The sequence below is a fragment of the Saimiri boliviensis genome, chromosome 1 (genome assembly GCF_048565385.1).
Source record: "Saimiri boliviensis isolate mSaiBol1 chromosome 1, mSaiBol1.pri, whole genome shotgun sequence".
Lineage (NCBI taxonomy): Eukaryota > Metazoa > Chordata > Mammalia > Primates > Cebidae > Saimiri > Saimiri boliviensis.
This window is the reverse complement of record NC_133449.1, coordinates 174,423,016-174,444,355: the sequence shown is the minus strand read 5'-3', so window position 1 is coordinate 174,444,355 and position 21,340 is coordinate 174,423,016. Positions and strand designations below refer to the sequence as shown.

The window sequence follows — 21,340 nt, the reverse complement described above, 5'->3', positions numbered from 1 at the left end:
AAAATCTATGTCTGATTTAGGGACTATTCAACCAAAATCTCTAACTTAAGGTATTAAATCTTCAGAAAACATTGTTTTAAAGAAATAGACAATCAAACTTCTCTGAGGCATTTATCACCTCTTAACACCAAGAAGATAGTCCTATCTCCAAGTGGTATTAAAATATTCATTTCCCGTAAGTTTTCTTTTTGCGCCTTTTAGTCAATGTCTGCAGCTGACATCCACTAAAACAATGCAGCACAAAATCTAAGCCAAGTCTGCCCATGATGACACTACAAAAACTATCCAGGAGATATTCCAGATCAGGAAAGGAATACATAATAGTGACCCCTTTAACTTCCACTTATTTTTAATGTTGGTCATTTTGCATTTAAATTATGTGGGTTTTTTTTTTACTTGATTTAACTCTGAAGTTATTAATCAAGTCAAGTTTGAATTTAAAATAGATACAAAATTCAGACTTTGCATGGTAATAGTAAATTGAACCTCTTTGGTGGAGGAAAGAAGCTAATTTTAAGTTGTCTCTAGACAAACTGCCAGAAAAATTACTACTGTGAAGATCAACTGTTTATTATGTGTGGAAACAATATAAAACAAAATAATAAGGAAAATAAAAGGTAACAGTACTTTCAAATCAAGTAAACGTTAGAACAGAATTTTTAGACAGAATTATTTTTTCTGACTAAAAATGCTGTTAATATAATGAAAATGCACAAAATGAGTAATAACTAATGCAAATTTCAAGAGAGAAAAGATAATATTCCCATAGAAGATGTTGGCGGCGGCAGCGGGCCACCCAGGGGTACGCCCCGAGGGAGGAGGGAGCAGCAGAGACGGGGCAGGTGAGGCGGGGCCTCGGCCGGGAGGGAGGAGCGCTAGGAGGAAGAGGCCCGGCCGGGAGAGCCCCGGCCTCGGGAGAGAGCAGAGGGGGCCGAGCATTTCCTGGGGCATTCCCGGCCCGCCGGACTGACTCTCTCGGCCAAGGAAATTCCCGGCCAGCCCCGACCCCCAAGCCGCTGTGGACCCAGGTGAGGAACCCCGCGCACCCGCGTCAGCCCTGCGGCCTCCGTGGGGTCCGGGTAGCCCTCGGAACCTGGGCTGGCCAGGGCGGCGGGGCTGGGAGTGAGGCCCCCCCCGCGCCCCCGCGGCGCGACCTCCGGGATCGCCCTGGCCCCAGCGTCCCCAGCTCCCGCCCCGGGCTCCGTCCCCGCACCCCTAAACCGCGCCCCGGAAAAGGTACCCACTGACCAGAAAATGCACACTGCAGCCCCCGCCAAGGGACAGCGCCAGACAGTACCCGCCACAGCGGGAGGTTGAACTGTCCCGAGAATAACTGCCAGTTCGCCAGTTGCCCGGCAGGAGAGAAAACCGCCAGCTCAGAAAGCGACAGTCGCTGGAGCCCGAACTCTCGGGGGAACAGCCGCCTTAATACATAGATGGCAGGTTTCCTCTCAGCTGCTTGGGAGGCTGAAGCAGGAGAATCACTTTGCTGTTTTCTTTCTTGTTTCTTTTTTCTTTTTTTTTTGAGACAGGGTCTCACTCTGTTGCCCAGGCTAGAGTGCAGTGGCACAATCTTAGCTCACTGCAACCTGGGCTCAAGCAATCCTCCCACCTCAGCCTCCTAAGTAGCTGGAACCACAGGCGAGTGGAACCACAAGCTATTTTTTGTAGAGACAGGGTTTCACCATGTTGCCCAGGCGAGTATCAAACTCCTAGTCTCAAGCAATTCACCCACCTCTGCCTCCCAAAGTGCTGGGATTACAGGTGTGAGCTACTGTGCACAGCCCACTTTGCTCTTTTTTTTTTTCCTCCCCTTTCAGCTTCCCCAGGTAGCTGGGATTACAGACATACACCACCACACTCAGCTAATTTTTGTATTATTAGCAGAGATGGGGTTTCACCATGTTGGCCAGGCTGGTCTCGAATTTCTGACCTCAACTGATCTACCCGCCTCTGCCTCCCAAAGTGTGGGGATTACAGGTGCCAACCACTGCAGCCAGCCCAATTTGTTCTTTTTCAAAATTGGCTTAGCTATTTGCGAACTTTTATTCTTCCATAGACCTTTTAGAAGCAAGATGGTATCTTTGAAAAAAAAAAAAAAAAAGGCCCACCTGGCTCCTGCCTTTAACCCCACCACCGAGGCGGGTGGATCACTTGAGGTCAGGAGTTTGAGACCAGCCTGACCAACATAGCGAAACCCGGTGTCTACTAAATATACAAAATTAGCTGCACACCGTGGCACATACCTGTAATCCCAGCTAGTTGGGAGGCTGAGGCAGGAGAATCGCTTAAACCGGGCAAGGCAGAGGATGCAGTGAGCCAAGATCATGCCATTATTCTCATCCTGGGCAACGAGCAAAACTGCATCTCAAAAAAAAAATCCAGCTGGAATTTTAATTTTTTTATTGGAATTGCAGAGAATTTTATTGGGATTGCATCGATCTAACTTGGGGAAGTTTGATTGCCTTGACATATTAATATCCATGTTTATTGTAACTCTTTATCTTTTACTAGATTTTGGAAATTTTCTTTTCGAAGATCTTGAGTGTTCTTTGTTTAATTTCTACATCTGTTACAGTTTTTATTTTTGTGAATGATATTTCTTTTGTTTATTCCTGATGTAGAGGACATAATACTGGTTTTCTTATGTGCAGCCTTTTTGTTGAATCCTGATATGAATCAATACTTTGTTGATTTTATTTGGTTTCTTATATAGATGATTAGTGTCATCTGCAAATATTGGTTTTTATGTGCAAATATGGTTTTAATGTCATCTGCAAATATGGTTTTATGTCCTCCTGCTAGTTCTTATGCCTGTGTCTTCTCTGTGATGTCGTGATCTAATCTCTTTTCTGGCCCAGCAGCCTAGCCCTGTACTCCATAGCGGAAGTAACAGCTTATAGGAGTGGGCTTCCTGGACAATTAGGTCTCATCCTAACAGGGGTTATACCTGAAACTCCTCCATTAAGTGTGGTGGTTGTTTGGTATCAGTTCAGGGTATGTAGCCTTTATTAAATTAAGACAGTATCCTTCTATTCCTTTTTTTCTACAAGTCTTTAATCATAAATAAATGTTGAATTTTTATTAAATGCTATTATTTATTTGTGAGATAATCTCATAACTTTTTTATCCTAATAATACACTGATAGACTCTCTGATAATGAATTATTCTTGAATTCTTCACCTAAACTTGTTTGATCATGTTATTTTTTAGTACATTATTAGATTGGGTTCAATTTTGGATTCACTTTTTTTTTTTTTTTTTTTTTTTTTTAAGACAGGGTCCTGATCTGTCACCCAGGCTGGAGTGCAGTACCATGATCACAGCTCACTCCAGCCTCAACCTCCTGGGCTCAGCTATCCTCCACTTCAGCCTCCTAAGAAGCTGGGACTTCCGGTGCATGCCGCCACACCCACCTAATTTTTTTTTTTTTTTTTTGCTTTTTTGTAGAGATGAGGTTTCACTATGTTAGAGACCAGCCCAGGCTGGGATTACAGGTGTGAGCCACTGAGCCCAGCAGGTTAGCTCTTTTTTAATGTAAGATTTTTCATCTTTATTCTTTGATAAATTACACTTATCATGTCTTTATCTAGTTTAAGCATCACTGTTATATTAGCCTCATAAAATGTTAGGTGGCTTTCTCTTTTTCTGCTTTTTCAAACAACTCGTGTAAGATAGACATTATCTAATCCTTCAAAATTTAGCACCAGTGCTGAGGCTTTGGAAGTGGTTGGGAAAGTCTTTGGTTACCATTTTAATTTCCTTAATGGTTATTGGACTATTAACATATACCATTTATATCTTTTTATATGTGTGACAATTTTTTTTTAACTTTCTAGTCAATTACATTAAATTTAGTATGTGTTTCTTTTTAAATGTGCTGCTGGTCTTGAACTCCTGGACTCAAGTGATCATGCCACCCTGGTTTCCCAGACCGCTGGGATTATACGTGTGAGCCATAGAACCCAGCAGATATATGTGGTTTGAAATAAATGATAATATATAAGTAAATGTTGTTAGGTAGCTGTTATTTTTAAAAAGCCATTTTCAACTATACATTTGAATGGATCTTAAGTCCAGATATTGTGACCCAGTATTTATTGTTATTGTTGTTGTAACTATTATTACTCACATTTACTACATTTCTTTCAAGCAGATGAGCCAGCTGACCGAAGCTGGCTGGAGCATCACGTGGTCCATCAGTACTGGACAGCCAGGCCCTCCCAGTTTTCTTATAGCTTACATTTGCACTCCAGTTTAGCTGCTATCTGGTAAGAAGCTAAAGTTTTCATTTAATGTGATAATAGAAAAAACTTTGATGTTTAAACATTTGGCTTTGATTTGTGACTTCAGTTCCTCTCTGAAATTTAAATTTGTTTTGGTTTTGACAATTTCTTTTTTGAACAGAGTCTTACTCTAGTTGCCCAGGCTGCAATGCAGTGGTGATATCTCTCTTCACCTCACCCAACCAATTTTTTATTTTTTATTTATTGATTCTTGGTGGGGGGTAGAGAAAGTCTCACTCTGTCACCCTGGCTGGAGTGCAGTGGCATAATCGTGGCTTACTGGAGCCTCTGCCTCCCTGGTTCCAGCAGTTCTCATGCTTAAGCCTCCCAGGTAGCTGGGATTATAGGCACACATCACCACACCCAGCTAATTTTTCTATTTTTAGTAGAGATGGGGTTTCACTATGTTGACCAGGCTGGTCTCAAACTCCTGTCCACAAGTGATCCACCTGCCTTGGCCTCCCTAAGTGCTGGAATTACAAGCGTAAGCCAGCACACCTGGCCAGTGTTGAAAATTCTAGTTGAATGTTTTTTGATTATTTAATTGTTAAAAATCATAAAATTACAGTATTATTTAATTATAATCTGTATTTCAATTTTTTTGTTAATTTCAAGGTAAATGGATTGGTACATATTAGGGCATTATTTGATTTCTGTTTTGGTATACTTACTATAAAAATAGACATATTGTTTTCCAGAAAACAGCATCACATAGTTGTAAACATTTGCCTAAATCAGCAATAAACATAACAATTGCAGTTGTTCTGAAAGTGTTTCTCAGGATTTTGAGTAATGTGAAAATATAGGGGGCATTTAAGCCATTTATTAAGTGTACTTGCTAATTCATAGCCAGTAAGGTTAGCACTAAATTGCAAATATTCTTTGAAATTAGTTATTTACTTACTTAGAAACCTTTCTGTTGGCGTTTATCTCTGCTGTCTCATAGGGACCATCACTTGTACAGCAGTGATCCATTGTATGTTCCAGATGACAGGATTTTGGTTACCAAGACTCAAGTTATTCTGGAAACCCTGTGGTAAGATATATTCACTTAATTAATAGTTTTTATTTATGATGCTTGATTACCGAGAAGCAGAACTTTTATTAAAGGAAACTATTAAAGCATTTTCACATGCAAATTAGAAATAGACCATTAGGTGTAAAGTTAAAAGACCAGATTTGACTGTGGAGATTGAGAGATTTTGACATATTTACTTCATTTTTATTTTAAATTGTTTAGCATATGATTTACTTAGATTAGTCCATCACTTCTTTAACACTTGAGTTCAAAGCAAGGTTTACTACTATTCTTAATAGGCAGAGAGTGTCAGTGAGGGCCTGCGCCTCTATCTGGAAGCCAGAAATCTAATGCAGCATGTGGTGCTGTTACTCCTAAAATTCCAGGTCCCGGTGCTCTCACTATGAAGTATGATATTGACATGCTGGCATTCTTAGAAATAGGAAGATCTCTTTGGGTCATCCAGTATATGGGGGAGATGCTTTGACAATATGTCTTGGACTTCTCTCTAAGACGATGTTGAAATATCTTGAGACGTAAGGTAATCAGATGAAAAGATTGATGTCTTCCATTTTCTTATTTTCTGACCTTGTTACCCCTTAATTCTGAATATTTAATAAAAATTTCCTGAAGTGGGGCATGGTGGCTAACACCTATAATCCCAGTGCTATGGGAGGCCAAGGCGGGTGGATCACTTGAGATCAGGAGTTCAAGACCAGCCTAGGCAACATGGTGAAACCCCCATCTCTAAAAAAAATACAAAAATTAGCCAGGCATGGTGACATTTACCTGTAGCCCCAGCCATTCAGGAGGCCCAGGCTGGAGAATCACTTGAACCCAGTAGGTTGAGGCTGCAGTGAGCTGTGATCGCTACTGCACTCCAGCTTGGGTGACAAAGTGAGACCCTGTAAAAAATATATATATATATATTTTTTTCTGGGCATACTGTCATGAATATTTTTCTAGACTTAAAATACACTCTTTTAAAAAATCTAATTTCAGGTTACTTTCAGGAGTGAAAAAGCTCTATATTTCAGCTGATAGATGGGAAAGTAACTGAGAAACAATATTATAGTAACTCCTTTAACACTTGTAAGTTATTTGTATTTATTGTTATTTAAGAAATAATAGGATTTATGTAAACTGTGGCAATATAATTTTAGAACATTTTACAGTATTAAAATTAACTATAATTGCACTCATTTGTGCTTCCTTACGCAAAAAAGATTAATTTAAAATTATTTAATATCCAGGCCAGGCACATTGGCTCACGCCTGTAATCCCAGCACTTTGGGAGGCCGAGGTGGGTAGATCATGAGGTCAGGAATTCGAGACCAGCCTGGCCAAGATGGTGAAACCCTGTCTCTACTAAAAAATATAAAAATTAGACAGGTGCAGTGGCCGGCACCTGTAATCCCAGCTACTCGGGAGGCTGAGGCAAGACAATCGCTTGAACTTGGGAGGCAGAGGTTGCAGTGAGCTGAGATCACGCCACTGCAGTCTAGCCTGGGCGACAGAGCAAGACTCCGTCTCAAAAATAAATAAATATTTAATATCCAAAAAGAAAAATTGAGTTGTGCATCTTTACAGTACTTAAGAGAATTCCTTAATATTGTTTGGGACATGTTTAATTTCAGTTTGCATTTTCTACTGTTTAGATCTGTCATTCTGTATTGTAAAAGCTATATACTGTAATTTTTTTTGCCTTAAGTAGATTACCTTATGTATATTTTTAAAAAATATAAGCCATAATTCTCTAGTCTATTGAAATTAATGCTCACTCTTTTTCCTTTGTGTATAAAACTATTCATCATTTTATGACTTTGTTTTCTACTAAACACACTGTTTAAAAGAATTGTAAAAGAAATATTTTACAGTGAGAGGGAAATGAATTTGAATGTTTACAGATCACCTTTGAATAATTGCACTTTGCTTCTGTCATAGAGCTGTTTACGATCTGTGCTGGAACAAATAGCAGCGTATGGCCAGGTTGTATTTCGACTCCAGGAGTTCATTGATGAAGTCATGGGACACAGTTCTGAAAGCATGCTGCCTGGAAGTGGGTCTGTTCCTAAGAAGTCACCTGAAGCTCCCTTTAGAACCTACCAGGCTTTCATGTGAGCCCTGTACATATACTTCATTGGTTTCAAAGAGGAACTTGCAGAAATTGAGAAGTGCATCATCAATAATGGTATTAAATGTTCTTCAGTTTTACTCATACTACACATAACTCATAATTGGAATGCCATTTAGATTTTTCATTAAGATTTCAAAGTTGCCTGGCAAATAAGTAGTTCTCTTGAATACTTCATTTTTAAGATTAAATTTGTATTTTTAACCCATTTAAATCTCTCAAAATCAAAAAATTACAGAGGATTTAGACTGAAAAATCTAAATTACTCTTCCTGCACCAGCTCCCCAGCCAGTCAGTTCCCCTCCCCAGAGACAGCCAGGTCCTCGGCTTCTTACACATCCTTCCAGAATGAGTTCAACACACACAAGCAGTGCATATACATACACCCATACCTAACAGTCATTACACTACTCTCTTCAAATATTTCTTTTTTTTTTTTTTTTTTTGACACAGAGTTTCGCTCTTGTTACCCAGGCTGGAGTGCAATGGCGCGATCTCGGCTCACCGCAACCTCCGCCTCCTGGGTTCAGGCAATTCTCCTGCCTCAGCCTCCTGAGTAGCGGGATTACAGGCACGTGCCACCATGCCCAGCTAATTTTTTGTATCTTTAGTAGAAACGGGGTTTCGCCATGTTGACCAGGATGGTCTCGATCTCTCGACCTTGTGATCCACCCGCCTCGGCCTCCCAAAGTGCTGGGATTACAGGCTTGAGCCACCGTGCCCGGCCCCAAATATTTCTAATTTAAATTTTGAGGATAATACCATTAAAATATGAAGAGCTTCTTGGTTTTTTATTTGTTTGTTGTTTTTTTCTGAGACTGAGTTTCACTCTGTTGCCCAGGCTGGAGTACAGTGGCGCTATCTCAGCTCACTGCAACCTCTGCCTCCTGGGTTCAAGCGATTCTCCTGCCTCAGCCTCCTGAGTAGCTGTGACTACAGGCACATGCCACCACACCCATCTAATTTTTTGTATTTTTAGTAGAGACAGGGTTTCACCATGTTGACCAGGCTGCTCTTGAACTCCTGGCCTCAGGTGATCTGCCCACCTTAGCTTCCCAAAATGCTGGTATTACAGGCACGAGCTGAGATTATACCACACCTGACCATGTAGGGTAGGTTCTTATAAATGGAATTGCCATGTGTGATTTTGCTGAGTTTTGCCACTTTATGGGGAGGTACAAGTAAATAAATGTGTACTCTTGTGAGCCATGTAGATGAATACCTGTTTCCTCACACTCTTGCCATCTGTGTGTTGTCAGATGTTTTGGTCCTCACCGTTACGGTAGATGTAAAATGGTAACCCATGTAGCTTTTTACCCTTCACTTTAAATTTGAACTACCACAGAAAATAATACAGAGAGGTCCTGTGTTCCCATTACTTTGCTTCCCCCAGTGGCAAAACCTCATGTAGTTAGAGTACATGATCAAAACTGGGAAGCTGACACTGGCACAGGCCACTAGCCCAGCCACAGACCTGACGCAGTTTACCAGTGTTGCTGGAACTTGCTTTGAACTCAGGGGTGGGTGTAGTATCTTCTTGTATAGTTCCAAGCTGTTTTATCACATGTCTAGCTCCACATGGTGACTTCCATGTTGAGGTCCCAGCTGTGCCATCGCCTCACAGGAGCTTGTGCAGCCCTCTGTAGGCACAGCCTCCCGCACTAACACTGGTCCATGGGGAGGTGTTTTGTTTTACCTAGTATGATTTTAATTTGCATTTTTTTATTATAAGTAAGGTCGAGTGAATTTGTTTGTTTTAGAACCACTCATCTTTCCTTTTCTGTGAACTGTCAGTTCCTTTATATGTTATTTTTCTGCTGAGTTATCTTTTTCTCCATGACTTGCAGGAGTTCTTCCTTAGGGAAGTTGGGTCCTTGTGATGTGAGATCAAAATCCACCATCCTTCATTTTGTCCTGGCTGCCCATAAACCTGATGATTTGCCAGCATTTATGTCACATTTTAGATGCATGTATTTTTCCTTGCTATTGAGTTTGATTTGTTGATATTTGCAGGTGCTACAATAACTCTTGCGATAGTGGTGGACAAGTTGTCACCTCAATTGGCTCAACTCAAGGTTCGCACAGAGTGTTCAGTACCAGAGTAGCAGAAGTTCCACCTGATACTCAAAATGTCTGGGCCTCTCACCTGCTCAATACCCTGTACAAGGCCATTCTCGAATATGACAATGTTGGAGAGGCCTCTGAGCAAACCGTATGTGAGACTTCTGCCTAAAGTGTGTGACTCCATTCTGCACAGCAGAGGGGTGGGAGACAGCTGCTCATGGTTCTGTGTTAATGATACTTGAATGGTGACTTGTTGGACAGTTCAGAGTTTTCAAATTAGCTTCCAAATTTGAGGCTGTAGGAAACTAGCTTTTCAGCTCTAATTGCCAAGATCCTCAGAAGGATGAGGCAAGGGCAAAGCAACATGTTTCTCGAGAAATACCTAGCTGATGTGTATAGACATTTATAATAATTCTTTCTTACATAAAAACTAAGTCTATTACATGAAGTATCTGAAGTAGTCATATTCACAGAAACAAAGTGGAATGGTGGTTACCAAGGACTGAGGAATAGGGAGCTGTTATTTAATGGGTACAGAATTTCAGTTTTATGACATGAAAAGTTGTGGAGATTTGTCACAACGATGTGAATGTACTTAAAACCTCTGAACTTAAAAATGGCAAGGGCAGGGCACAGTGGCTCATGCCTATAATCCCAACACTTTGGGAGGCCAAGGGGGGACTGCACTTAAGCCCAAGAGTTTGAGACTTGCCTGGCCAATATAGTGAGACCCTGTCCTAAAAAAAAAAAGTTAAATTAAAATTTGAAAAAGAAACAGGTAAGATGATAAATTTTATGTTATATATTTCATATTGTATTTAAAAAATACAAATCTAGGCCAGGCATAGTGGCTCATAGCTACTTAGGAGTTTGAGGTGAGAGGATCACTTGAGCCCAGGAATTTGAGACCAGCCTGGGCAGCATACTAAGACCCTGTCTCTACCAAAACTTTTAAAAGTAGCCAGGTGTGATGATGCCAGGAATTTGAGACCAGCCTGGACAACATGGTGAAACCCCGTCTCTACTAAAAATACAAAAATTAACCGAGTATGGTGGCGAACACCTATAGTCCCAGCTACTCAGGAGGCTGAGACAGGAGAATCACTTGAACCTAGGAGGTTGCAGTGAGCTTAGATCATGCCACTACACTCCAGCCTGGGTGATAGAGCAACACTCTGTCTCAAAAAAAAAGTAGCGAGCTGTGGAAAAGTAGCCATGCCTGTGATCCCAGTTACTCGAGAGGCTGAGGCAGGAAGATTGCTTGAGTGTGGATGGTCGACGCTCCAGTGAGCCATGTTTGCACCACTGCACTCAGCTTGGGTGACAGAGCAAGACCCTGTCTCAAACAATATATAGATTAAAAAATCTATCTAGAGGCTGTAATTTAGAATGCCACAGTTTTATTTGGGTATGTATATTACGTGTATTTTCTAGTTTGTTGGTATAAGTTTTTTTCTCACCAATTTAATATTGCATTTCAGTATAAAAGAGATTGATTTTCTCTCAGCACTGCCATTTTTGGTCCTCTGAGAGCTACTGGAATTAAGTAATTTCCTCACTTTTTTTTTTTTTTGAGACGGAGTTTCACTCTTGTTATCCAGGCTGGAGTGCAATGGTGCGATCTCGACTCACCGCAACCTCCGCCTCCTGGGTTCAGGCAATTCTCCTGCCTCAGCCTCCTGAGTAGCTGGGATTACAGGCACAAGCCGCCGTGTCCAGCTAATTTTTTGTGTTTTTAGTAGAGACGGGGTTTCACCATGTTGACCAGGATGGTCTCAATCTCTTGACCTCGTGATCCACCCGCCTCAGCTTCCCAAAGTGCTGGGATTACAGGCTTGAGCCACTGCGCCCGGCCCTCAATTTCTCATTCAAAACATTCTTTTCCTGATTTTGTTGAATGTTTATTTGTACTCTCTTGTTTATCACTGAGTTCCCGTAAGATTTTAATTCTGAATTATTTTTCTGGCATTTCCTGTATTTCCTTATTGTAGTCTCTTACTGGAGAGTATTGTTTTTCTTGGGAGGTGTCATGTTTCTTTGCTTTTTCATGTTTGATGTATTCTACATTGATTTCTACACATCTGGTGAGAAAGTCACCTTTTCCAATTTTAAGGAGTACATTTTGTAGGGAAAGAGTTATCGACATGAATGGGTCTTGGAGTGTTGGTTCAGTGGAATGCATTGGCCTTGGTTCTGGATGAATGCAGTAGTGCAGTCTCCATGTACTTTCTACAGTTGTAAACCACTTCAGTGATGTTTCCAAGTACCTCAGTGACCTACACTGAGGGAGTTTGTGGCAACAGTGGCACAACTGGCCAGATGCGCTGGCTCACGCCTGTAATCCCAGCGCTGTGGGAGGCCAAGGCAGGTGGATCACTTGAGATCATGAGTTTGAGACCAGTCTGGCCAATGTGGTGAAACACCATCTCTACTAAAAGTACAAAAATTAGCTGGGTGTAGTGGTGCATGCCTGTAATCCCAGCTACCCAGGAGGCTGAGGTAGGAGAATCGCTTGAACCTGGGAGGTGGAGATCGTAGCAAGATGAGATAGCGCCACTGCACTCCAGCCTGGGGGACAGAGCAAGACTCGGTGTCCATGAATGAATGCATGAATGAATAGTACACAATGCTTGGCTGTGCTGGAAGGCCTGGGTTCTAGGTGGCTTTGCTCATGGGCACTTGCCCCTCTGTGCCTCATTTTCCTCATGCTGCCTGCCTACTTCCCAGAGTTGCTGCCAGGATCAAAGTGCTCCAGGTTTGAACAGTACCCTGCCTGGCATCTCTCACCCACCTTGGGAGGAAGGGTGAGTATCCAGACAATGAGAACTACCTGCAGGGATGCGGAAGAGGGAACACAACTTTCTCTTCCCAGCAGCTGGCTTCAGGGGAATGCAAAACTACTACACACAGAGAAAACCTGTGAGCCTTGACGCAGGCACAGGTGGGGATGAGTATAATTGAAGGCGACTTTGCATGTGAGCGTGTGCATTCCCAGAACAAGAGAGATGGAGGGTGCTTGCAGGGCATCTCCTCCAGGGCCTTCCTCTTAACAGACCAACACGCTGAGCCCCAGAGAGAGGATCTGTGAGCCCGAGTCAGAACCCACCTTCTGTGTTCCTCTGAAATTGAAATATAAATGTTTTCCTAGTTGGCGGCTTGCCTTTTTATACTACCGGTTGACGTAATGTTTTAAATGTTGATGAATGTCAAAACTAGTGACATTTTTGCATGTGTTTTCTTCCAACCTTAGAGAGTTTCTGCTAAGCTCTTTGTGTACACACACACACACACAGAGCTGGCTAGCACAGAGCTGTCAAAGGAAATTCATTCATCAGGACTCCATTTTTACTTGTTGGTTAATTGCTTTGTTCTTTTCAGGTTATCTTGTATGTTCTGTGAAAAGCTCCTGCATTTCAGAGTAGGAGATCAAGAACTATTAGTTGAGTGAATGAATGAATGAATGAATGATTGAAGCTGTGTATTTGATTTTTTTTTTTTAAGAGACACTCTGCAAATGCTGTCCTCCTTCCCATCAGTTGTTTCCTTTTGAACCAGCACTTACGGTCCAGGTTGTACTTATACCAAACTAATGATGCCTTTTCAGGATGGAGGTGTCAACCAGATTCTAGTGAAGAAATTTATGAATTGTTTCCCTGAAGTTGTAAGCAGGTAGATTTGGTTGTAATGACAGTACATGCATGTATGGTATATATTTGCATGTTAGCAAATGACTCTGTGACTTACCCACCTTTGAAACGTGCACAATGTGACTTATCCACTATGAAATCTGCACCTTTATCCTGTTAATATCTGTGCTAATGCAGCCGCGGCGGGGAGTTGGGGGGGGCAGGCAGGGGAGGTGGCTTGCACCTGTGATCCCAGCACTTTGGGAGACTGAGGTGGATGAATCCCTTGAGGTCAGGAGTTCAAGACCAGCCTGGCCAAATGGTGAAACCCTGTCTTTACTAAAAATACAAAAATTAGTCAGACATGGTGGCATGTGCCTGTAATCCTAGCTACTCTGGAGGCTGATGCAGGAGAATCACATCAACCTGAGGTTGTAGTGAGCTGAGATCATACCACTGCACTCCAGCCTGGGCAGCAGAGTGAGATTCTATCTCAAAAAAAAAAAAAAAAAAAAATCTGTATGGATGCAGCAACCACTTATGAATCTTTTCCCTAGCTTCTTCAGAGAAATAACCAGAGAGACCCCTACCTTCTTAAAAATCTCAGAATAAATAACTCCCCAGATAGATGGCCACTGCAAGGCCTGCAAGGCCCCTGTGGGCTGGAGATGGTGATATTACTTCCTTCTTAGAGATGAGCTCCTACCTGCAGTCCCCAGCCATGACATGGATACAATATTGCTGTGTGGTTCTCCAGTGGCCCCTGGTCCAAGCAGATGTCTTTTGCCTTGTTGGGAAGCTGCAAGAACAAACAAAACACGACCCATCAGAGCTCAGCTAGTGGGGGTGGGGATTCCTAGTCACTGCTCCACCATGCCTTGGTTCTGACTGTGATGGGAAGACCAAATGAGCTGCTAAGTGAGGACCAGGGCTCAAGTCTGTGCGGTGATCACCTCAGCAAGAAAGATCAAGTCTCAAGGTGGACGGCCTGGGTGCTCAGTCTCTTGACTGTGTCCTGGGCAGCTTGGACCCCACCCTCACGGCACCTCCATCCCCAACATGTCAGGCAATCTTAGGGAACTTCTGCATATAGGAGCACTGGTTACCTAGATCTCAAGCTTCTCAATGGCTTTTAAACTTCTAAGTGGGTTCTGAGCTCCTCAGTGGCTTGGAAAACCTGGTTATCCAGATTTTAGGCTTCTAAGTGGGCCTCAGCACCAACATTGATTTTAATAAACTAGGTAATCACAAGTTAGCTTCTCAAGTCATTATTTGCATAAAGGCATGAAGAACAGATGTGGTGGCTCACACCTGTAATCCCAGCACTTTGGAAGGCTGAGGCAGAAGGATCACTTGAGCCTAGGAGTTCAAGACCAATGTGGGCAACATAATGAGGCCCCATCTCTACAAAACCATTAAAACAAATTAACAGCTGGGCGTGGTGGCTCACGCCTGTAATCCCAGCACTTTTTGGGAGGCTGAGGTGGGTGGATCACTTGAGGTCAGGAGTTCAAGACCAGCCTGGCCAACATGGCGAAACCCTGTCTCTACTAAAAATACAAAAAATTAGCTGGGCATGGTGGTGCATGTCTGTAATCCAAGCTACTTGGGAGGCTGAGGCAGAATTCCTTGAACCCAGGAGGCGGAGGTTGCAGTGAGCCAAGATCTTGCCATTGCACTCCAGCCTAGGCAACAAAAGCAAAACTCTGTCTCAAACAACAAAACAAAACAAAAAAACAAAACAAATTAACCAGGAGTGGTGGCACACACTTGTAGTCCCAGCTACTCAGGAGGCTGAGATGGGAGGATTGCTTGAGCCCAGGAGTTCCAGGCTGCAGTGAGCTGTGATTGTACCACTTCACTCTAGCCTGGGTGACAGAGCAAGACCTATTTCTAAAAAAAGAAAAAATACCTAAATGCTTGCTACCATGAAACACTCTAACATATCTATTTATATATTCAGAAACATTTACTGATACCTATGCTGTGCTAAGCACTATTGTAGGTGTATGGAACGCACCCATGGAAGAAATAGACAAAAGTCTTCAAAGCAACCACACCCCTCAAACTAGGCATGTGTCTTTGGGAGCGTACAAGAACTGATCTAATTTGGATCTCTGGGTGCACTGTGTTCCATACGGGTATCCATCCCACCACCACCCTAGGGTAAAAGGCAATGGGTGGGTAAAAGGCAATGCTGCTGGACCTTTCATCTATACTCATTCCCCTCCTGATTATATTCTCCATGGAAACAAAGAGAAGAAAAGGCATTCTGTTCTTTGTGTACCCAGATTGTGTTTAGGCTCGCACAACTTGAGCAGATTTCTAAATCCTTTTTTTTCCTTTGAGTGGCAGGGTCTTGCTTTGTACTCCAGGCTACAGTATAGTAGTGTAATCATAGCTCACTGCAGCCTCCATCTCCTGGCCTCAAGCAATCCTCCCACCTCAGCCTCCCAAAGTGCTGGGATTACAGGTGTGAACTACTGAGCCTGGCCAAGAGTTCTTTACATATTAAGGATATGAATGTTTTAACAGAATATTTGCTTTACATCATGATTTGAGAGTGCCAGGCTTTTAAATTTTGTTCTAATATTTATGCAATCAAATCTATCATTCAGTAATTTAGTAACTATTTATTAAGGGCCTGGGAAGTGCCTGGCACTGTGCCAAATGTAATGAACAAAAATAACAGTCCCTGCCTTGAAGTAGTCCACCATCTACTGTAATGACTGAAATATGCTAAGGCCAACAAGGAGAACTATTTTTTTGAGACAGAGTCTCACTCTGTCACCAGGCTGGAGTGCAGTGGCATGATCTCGGCTCACTGCAACTTCTACCTCCTGGGTTCAAATGATTCTCATGCCTCAGTCTCCCAAATAGCTGAGATTACAGGCATGCACCACTACACCCGGCTAATTTTTGTATTTCTAGTAGAGACAGGGTTTCACCATGTTGGACAGGATGGAAGAAATAGACAAAAGTCCTCAAAGCAACAACACCCCTGAAACTAGGCAGATTTCTGAATCCTTTTTTTCTTTCAGTGACAGGGTCTTGCTTTGTACTCCAGGTCAGAGTGCAGTGGTGACCTTGTGCTTTCTTTATTTTTCTTTGGAAATATTTTATTTTGTTGTTTAAATCAAAATTTAAAAATCATGCCTTTAATCCCAGCACTTTGGGAGGCTGAGGTGGGTGTATCAATTGAGTTCAGGAGTTGGAGACCAGCCTGGCCAACATGGTGAAACCCCATCTATGTACCTATGATGCATTTGACAACAAAAATTTAGAAAGAGGTTGGGTGCAGTGGCTCATGTCTGTAATCCCAGCACTTTGGGAGGCTGAGGTGGGCAGACCACTTGTGGTCAGGAGTTCAAGATCATCCTGGCCAACATGATGAAACCCCCTCTAAAAATACAAAAATTAGTTGGGCATGGTGGCGGTGCCTGTAGTCCCAGCTACTTGGGAGGCTGATACAGGTGTATCATTTGAACCTGGGAGGTAGAGGTTGCAATGAGCGAAGAACGCACCATTGCACTCCAGCCTGGGTGACAGAGACTCCGTTTAAAAAAAAAATTAGAAAATATATTCATGTAATACATCATATTAACAGATAAAAGGATAAAAATCATTTGATAGAATTTGACACTCTAGGCTTTGTGCAATGGCTTACACCTGTAATCCCAGCCCTTTTCGAGGCCAATGTGGGAGGATCGCTGAAAGCTAGGAGTTTGAGACCAGCCTGGGCAACAAAGCAAGACCCTGTTTCTACAAAAATTAAAAAATTAGCCAGGTGTGAGACTCCTATAGTCCCAGTTTATCAGGAGGCTGAGGCAGGAGGATTGCTTGAGTCCAGCATCTACAGTGAGCCATGCTAACAGTCTCCAATCTGATAAAAAATAGACCTACCAAAATCCTATAACAGGTATCCAACTTAATTAGAAAAATTACCTTTAAAGAACTATCTTAGTCCATTTGATGTTGCTGTGACTGAATACCTGAGACTGGGTAATCTATAAAGAAAAGAGGCTTCTTTCTTACAGTTCTGGGGGCTGAGGGGTTCAAGGTTGAGGGGTTCTTTCTGGTCAGCCTCTGGTGATGGCCTTGTACTGTGTCATAACACGGGAGAAGACATCTTGGCCGAGGCGGGGGCACTGAGGGCCAAACTGGCTTTTTATACCAAACCCACCGTGGCAATAACTCACCCACTCCCATGATAACTCATTCAACCATTGGTTTATTTTTTTATTTTTGAGATGGAGTCGTGCTGTGTCACCCAGGCTAGAATGCAGCAGCATGATCTTGGCTCACTACAACCTCTGCCTCCCGGCACCTCTCCTGTATCAGCCTTCCCGAGTAGCTGGGATTACAGGTGCGCACCACGATTCCTAACTAATTTTTGTATTTTTAGTAGAAACGGGGTTTCCCCGTGTTGGCCAGCTTGGTTTAAAACTCCTGACCTCAGGGGTTCTGCCTGCTTTAGTCTTTCAAAGTGATGGGATTACAGGCATGAGCCACTGCACCTGGCCTCACATTTTTTTTTTCAATTATTTGCTAATCACCCCGTCTTTCTCTTCCTCCCTCCCTCCCTCCCTTCCTCTCTCTTTCTCTTTCTTTCTTCTTTTTTTTAATGGAGTCTTGCTCTTGGTACCCAGGCTGCAGTGCAATGGCACAATCTTGGCTCACTGCAACCTCCGCTTCTCAGGTTCAAGCGATTCTCCTGTCTCAGCCTCCTAAGTAACTGGGATTACAGGCACCTGCCACTACACCCAACCAATATTTTGTATTTTTAGTAGAGATGGGGTTTTGCTGTGTTGGCTGGGCTGATCTCAAACTCCTGACCTCAGGTGATCCACCTGCCCCAGCCTCCCAAAGTGCTGGGATTACAGGCACGAACCACTGTGCCCGGCCTCACCCCCAGTCTTTCATTACATGCTTGACATGTAATGGGAATGTGGTAATAATCATCCAATTCCATTTTCCTTGTATTGAGTTTTCCTGCCATACATCTCAAAAGGCTGAATCAACTCATTTGCCCACACATCTCCTTCCCAAGCCTCTGCTGGTGACAGTTTCAATGACCAGACTGTCACCTGTGCCAGGGACTGTGCTTCCTCTACCCCCGGGATGGTGCCCTCATTGTCAGCCAGTTGCCAAGAGATTTTGTTCCCAAGCCTCAGCTTACCATCTGCCTTCTCAGACCACTCCTGGTAGAAACTGTGAGGTCCTGCCTTGTTAGGAAGCAATCCTGAGATGGATTTTGAAGTGCAGAGATGGTGCCCCACGCTTATAATCCCAAGACTTTGGAAAGATTACTTGAGGCTAGGCGTTTGAGACCAGCCTGGGCAATACAGTGAGACCCCGTCTTAAAAAAAAAAAAATTACCTGGGCATAGCGGTGCACATGTAGTCCCAGTTACTCAGGAGACTGAGGCAGGAGAATCACTTGAGCCCGGAAGGTTGAGGCTGTAGCGAACTATGACTGTGCCACCTGGGCATGGGCAACAGAAAAAAGTCTCAAAAAAAGTACAAAAGCATTTTCAAGAAGTAACACGTGAAAAGAAAAGTATTTGTGAAGAGGAGCTATCAGGTGATGATGGAGATGATGATGATGATGCAAACCTGATGACATCCCTGGCAGCCCAGCAGAGAGCTCTGGAGCAAAGACTGCCTGTTAGAGGTGCTGGCATTGTGTGGAAATGGAGAAGCTGCCATGACTCAAATGTTACCACCTTGTTCATTCATTCATTGGCTGGAAGTCAGCGCAAGGAGAGCATGACTCAGCTCCAAGCTGAAGCAGACCCTGAAGGAATTTTGTTCCCAAGCCTCAGCTTACCATCTGCCTTCTCAGACCACTCCTGGTAGAAACTGTGAGGTCCTGCCTCATTAGGAAGCAATCCTGAGATGGATTATGAAGTGCAGAAATGGTGCCCCACGCTTATAATCCCGACTTTGGAAAGATTACTGAAAGGAGGCCATTGCTTCATTGTTTAGTAAGCTCCCAGTAGCTGAGGAGCAAGCACTTTGTTTTTTTTCTCCTTTTCTTTTATTCTCTTTTGAGACAAAGTCTTACTCTGTTACCCAGGCCGGAGTGGAGTGGCGCAATCACAGCTCACTGCAGCCTCTGACCTCCTGGGCTCAGGTGATCCTCCCACTTCAGCCTCCTGAGTATCTGGGACCACAGGCCTGCATCACCACACTTGGATAATTTTGTGTATTGTTTTGTACATGTGTGGTCTCACTGTGTTGCCCAGGCTGTTCTTGACCTCCGGGGCTCAAGCAATTCTGCCTCGGCCTCCCAAAGTGCTGGGATTACAGGCATGAGCCACTGCTCCCAGCCCAGGCAGGCCCTTCTAAAGACAACTGTCTCAGGTCTGCTGTTAAATGTTTTCTGTAGCCCACTCCACTGGCCCTCAGCCAAGGTATCTTTATGGCAAAACTATCATCTGTAGGACCCCACATAACAGGGTGGGGTGGAACTGCAAGACTGGCCTCAGCTATGCCCTCCAGGAGCCCTGAATTTAGCCAGTTAAAGCACATCCCAATAACCATAGAGGTCTAGCTTCAAAAGTGAGATCACTTCCTTTGTTTCTGTATGAATTGTTTTATCTGGTTCAAGACATTGATTCAGGCACAGCAAGTACAACTGGCCAGTAAGAGGAAGCTGATCTGAAAGGTGTTCAGGGCTGAGACAGTATCCTAATAATCAGGGAGCAATACACACAAAAAGTACAATCCCAGACTGGGTGCAGTGGCTCATGCCTGTGGTCCCAGCACTTTGGGAGGGTAAAGGCAGGAAGATCATTTGAACCCAGGAGTTCAAGACCAGCCTGGGTAACATAGAGAAACCCCATCTCTACAAAAAATGCAAAAAATAGCGAGGCATGGTGATGCACGCCTATAGTTCCAGCTCCATGGGAGGTTGAGGTGGGAGGATCACTTGAGGCCAGGAATTTGAAGCTGCAGTGAGCTGACATTGTACCACTGCACTCTAGCCTGAGTGACAGAGTGAGACCCTATCTCAAAAAAAAAAAAAAAAAAAAAAAAAAAAAAAAAAAAAAAAAAAAAGAGGGCACACATGGTGTCCCTGAAGACGGAGAGTTTACAGTCTTTAGGGAACCCCAGGCAGGAAATGCCTTCATTAAAGGCTCAGGAGCCCCAATGTGCAGTCTTCCAGCCAGTCCTGAAGGTGCCAGACCAGTCCAAACAGGTCTGCTCAGTCCTTGCCGTCAGAGGGAATGCCCAAGGCAGTCAATTCCAGGCAGGTTTTGCATGTCCACAACAAGAGTGTCTGCCTGAGCAGTGTGGACAGCAACCCCAGGTGGGCATTCTGGTGGGATGTCCAGGATCTGGGTGGCCCCAGGGGGCAAGTGAGCAGGTGGAAGGACACGGGTCAAGTGGAAGGTCACAGTCAATTTGAATTCAAAGCAGTCCAGCAGCTTGGAAAGGCAAGACCGGGTGTTTCTTTTTATTTTTCTTTGGGAGGAGGGGAAAGCTTTCAGGAGTAGTTCTGAACGACAAAAGTCATTACTGCTCACCCCCAACTCTGGACCTCCCCAGATGCCAAGTTTGTGTTTCGGTTCTCTTTCAAACAGTAATTAATTTTTGGAGGCAGGGTCTCTCTCTGTCACCCAGGTTGGAGCACAGTGGCATGATCTGAGCTCACTGCAACCTCCACCTCCCAGGCTCAAGGGATCCTCCCACCCTAGCCTCCTAAGTAGCTGGGACTACGAGTGCCTGCCACCACACTTGGCTAATTTTTGCAATTTTTGTAGAGGTGGAGTTTTCCTGTGTTGCCCAAGCTGGTCTCAAACTCCCGAGTTCAAGAAATCTGCCTGCCTTGGCCTCCCAAAGTGCTCGGATTACAGGCGTGAACCACCACACCCTGACTGTGTTTTGGCTATTTAAAAATGTTTTATTGGCTGGGCATGGTGGCTCACACCTGTAATCCTAGCACTTTGGGAGGCCTAGGGAGGTGGTTGCCTGAAGTCAGGAGTTCAAGACCAGCCTGCCCAACATGGCAAAACACTGTCTCTACTAAATATACGAAAAGTTAGCCAGGCATGATGGTGCGTGACTGTAGTCCCAGCTACTCCAGCCTGGGCAACAGAGTGGGACTCTGTCTCAAAAAAAAAAAAAAAAAAAAAAAAAAGTTTTATATATTTAAAAATAAATGGGGTTTCACTATTTATAGTGAAATATAAATGGGCTATTCACT

The 21,340-nt window shown here is 43.5% G+C and overlaps 1 long non-coding RNA gene across 4 annotated transcripts; it reads left to right on the top strand.

Moving 5' to 3' along the window:
- The first annotated feature begins 849 nt into the window (after window positions 1-849).
- Window positions 850-21,313, top strand: LOC120364915 (uncharacterized). 4 transcript variants are annotated; one of them, XR_005580024.2, is made up of 5 exons: window positions 857-1,028; window positions 4,158-4,272; window positions 5,234-5,323; window positions 7,250-7,496; window positions 9,453-21,313. It is a non-coding gene; the product is annotated as an uncharacterized LOC120364915 (long non-coding RNA). The 4 variants fall into 4 exon arrangements; XR_012512541.1 differs by lacking the exon at window positions 9,453-21,313 and having other exon boundaries at window positions 850-1,028; window positions 3,452-4,272; window positions 7,250-7,647; XR_012512543.1 differs by lacking the exon at window positions 9,453-21,313 and having other exon boundaries at window positions 856-1,028; window positions 4,155-4,272; window positions 7,250-7,647.
- Window positions 21,314-21,340: the final 27 nt, after the last annotated feature.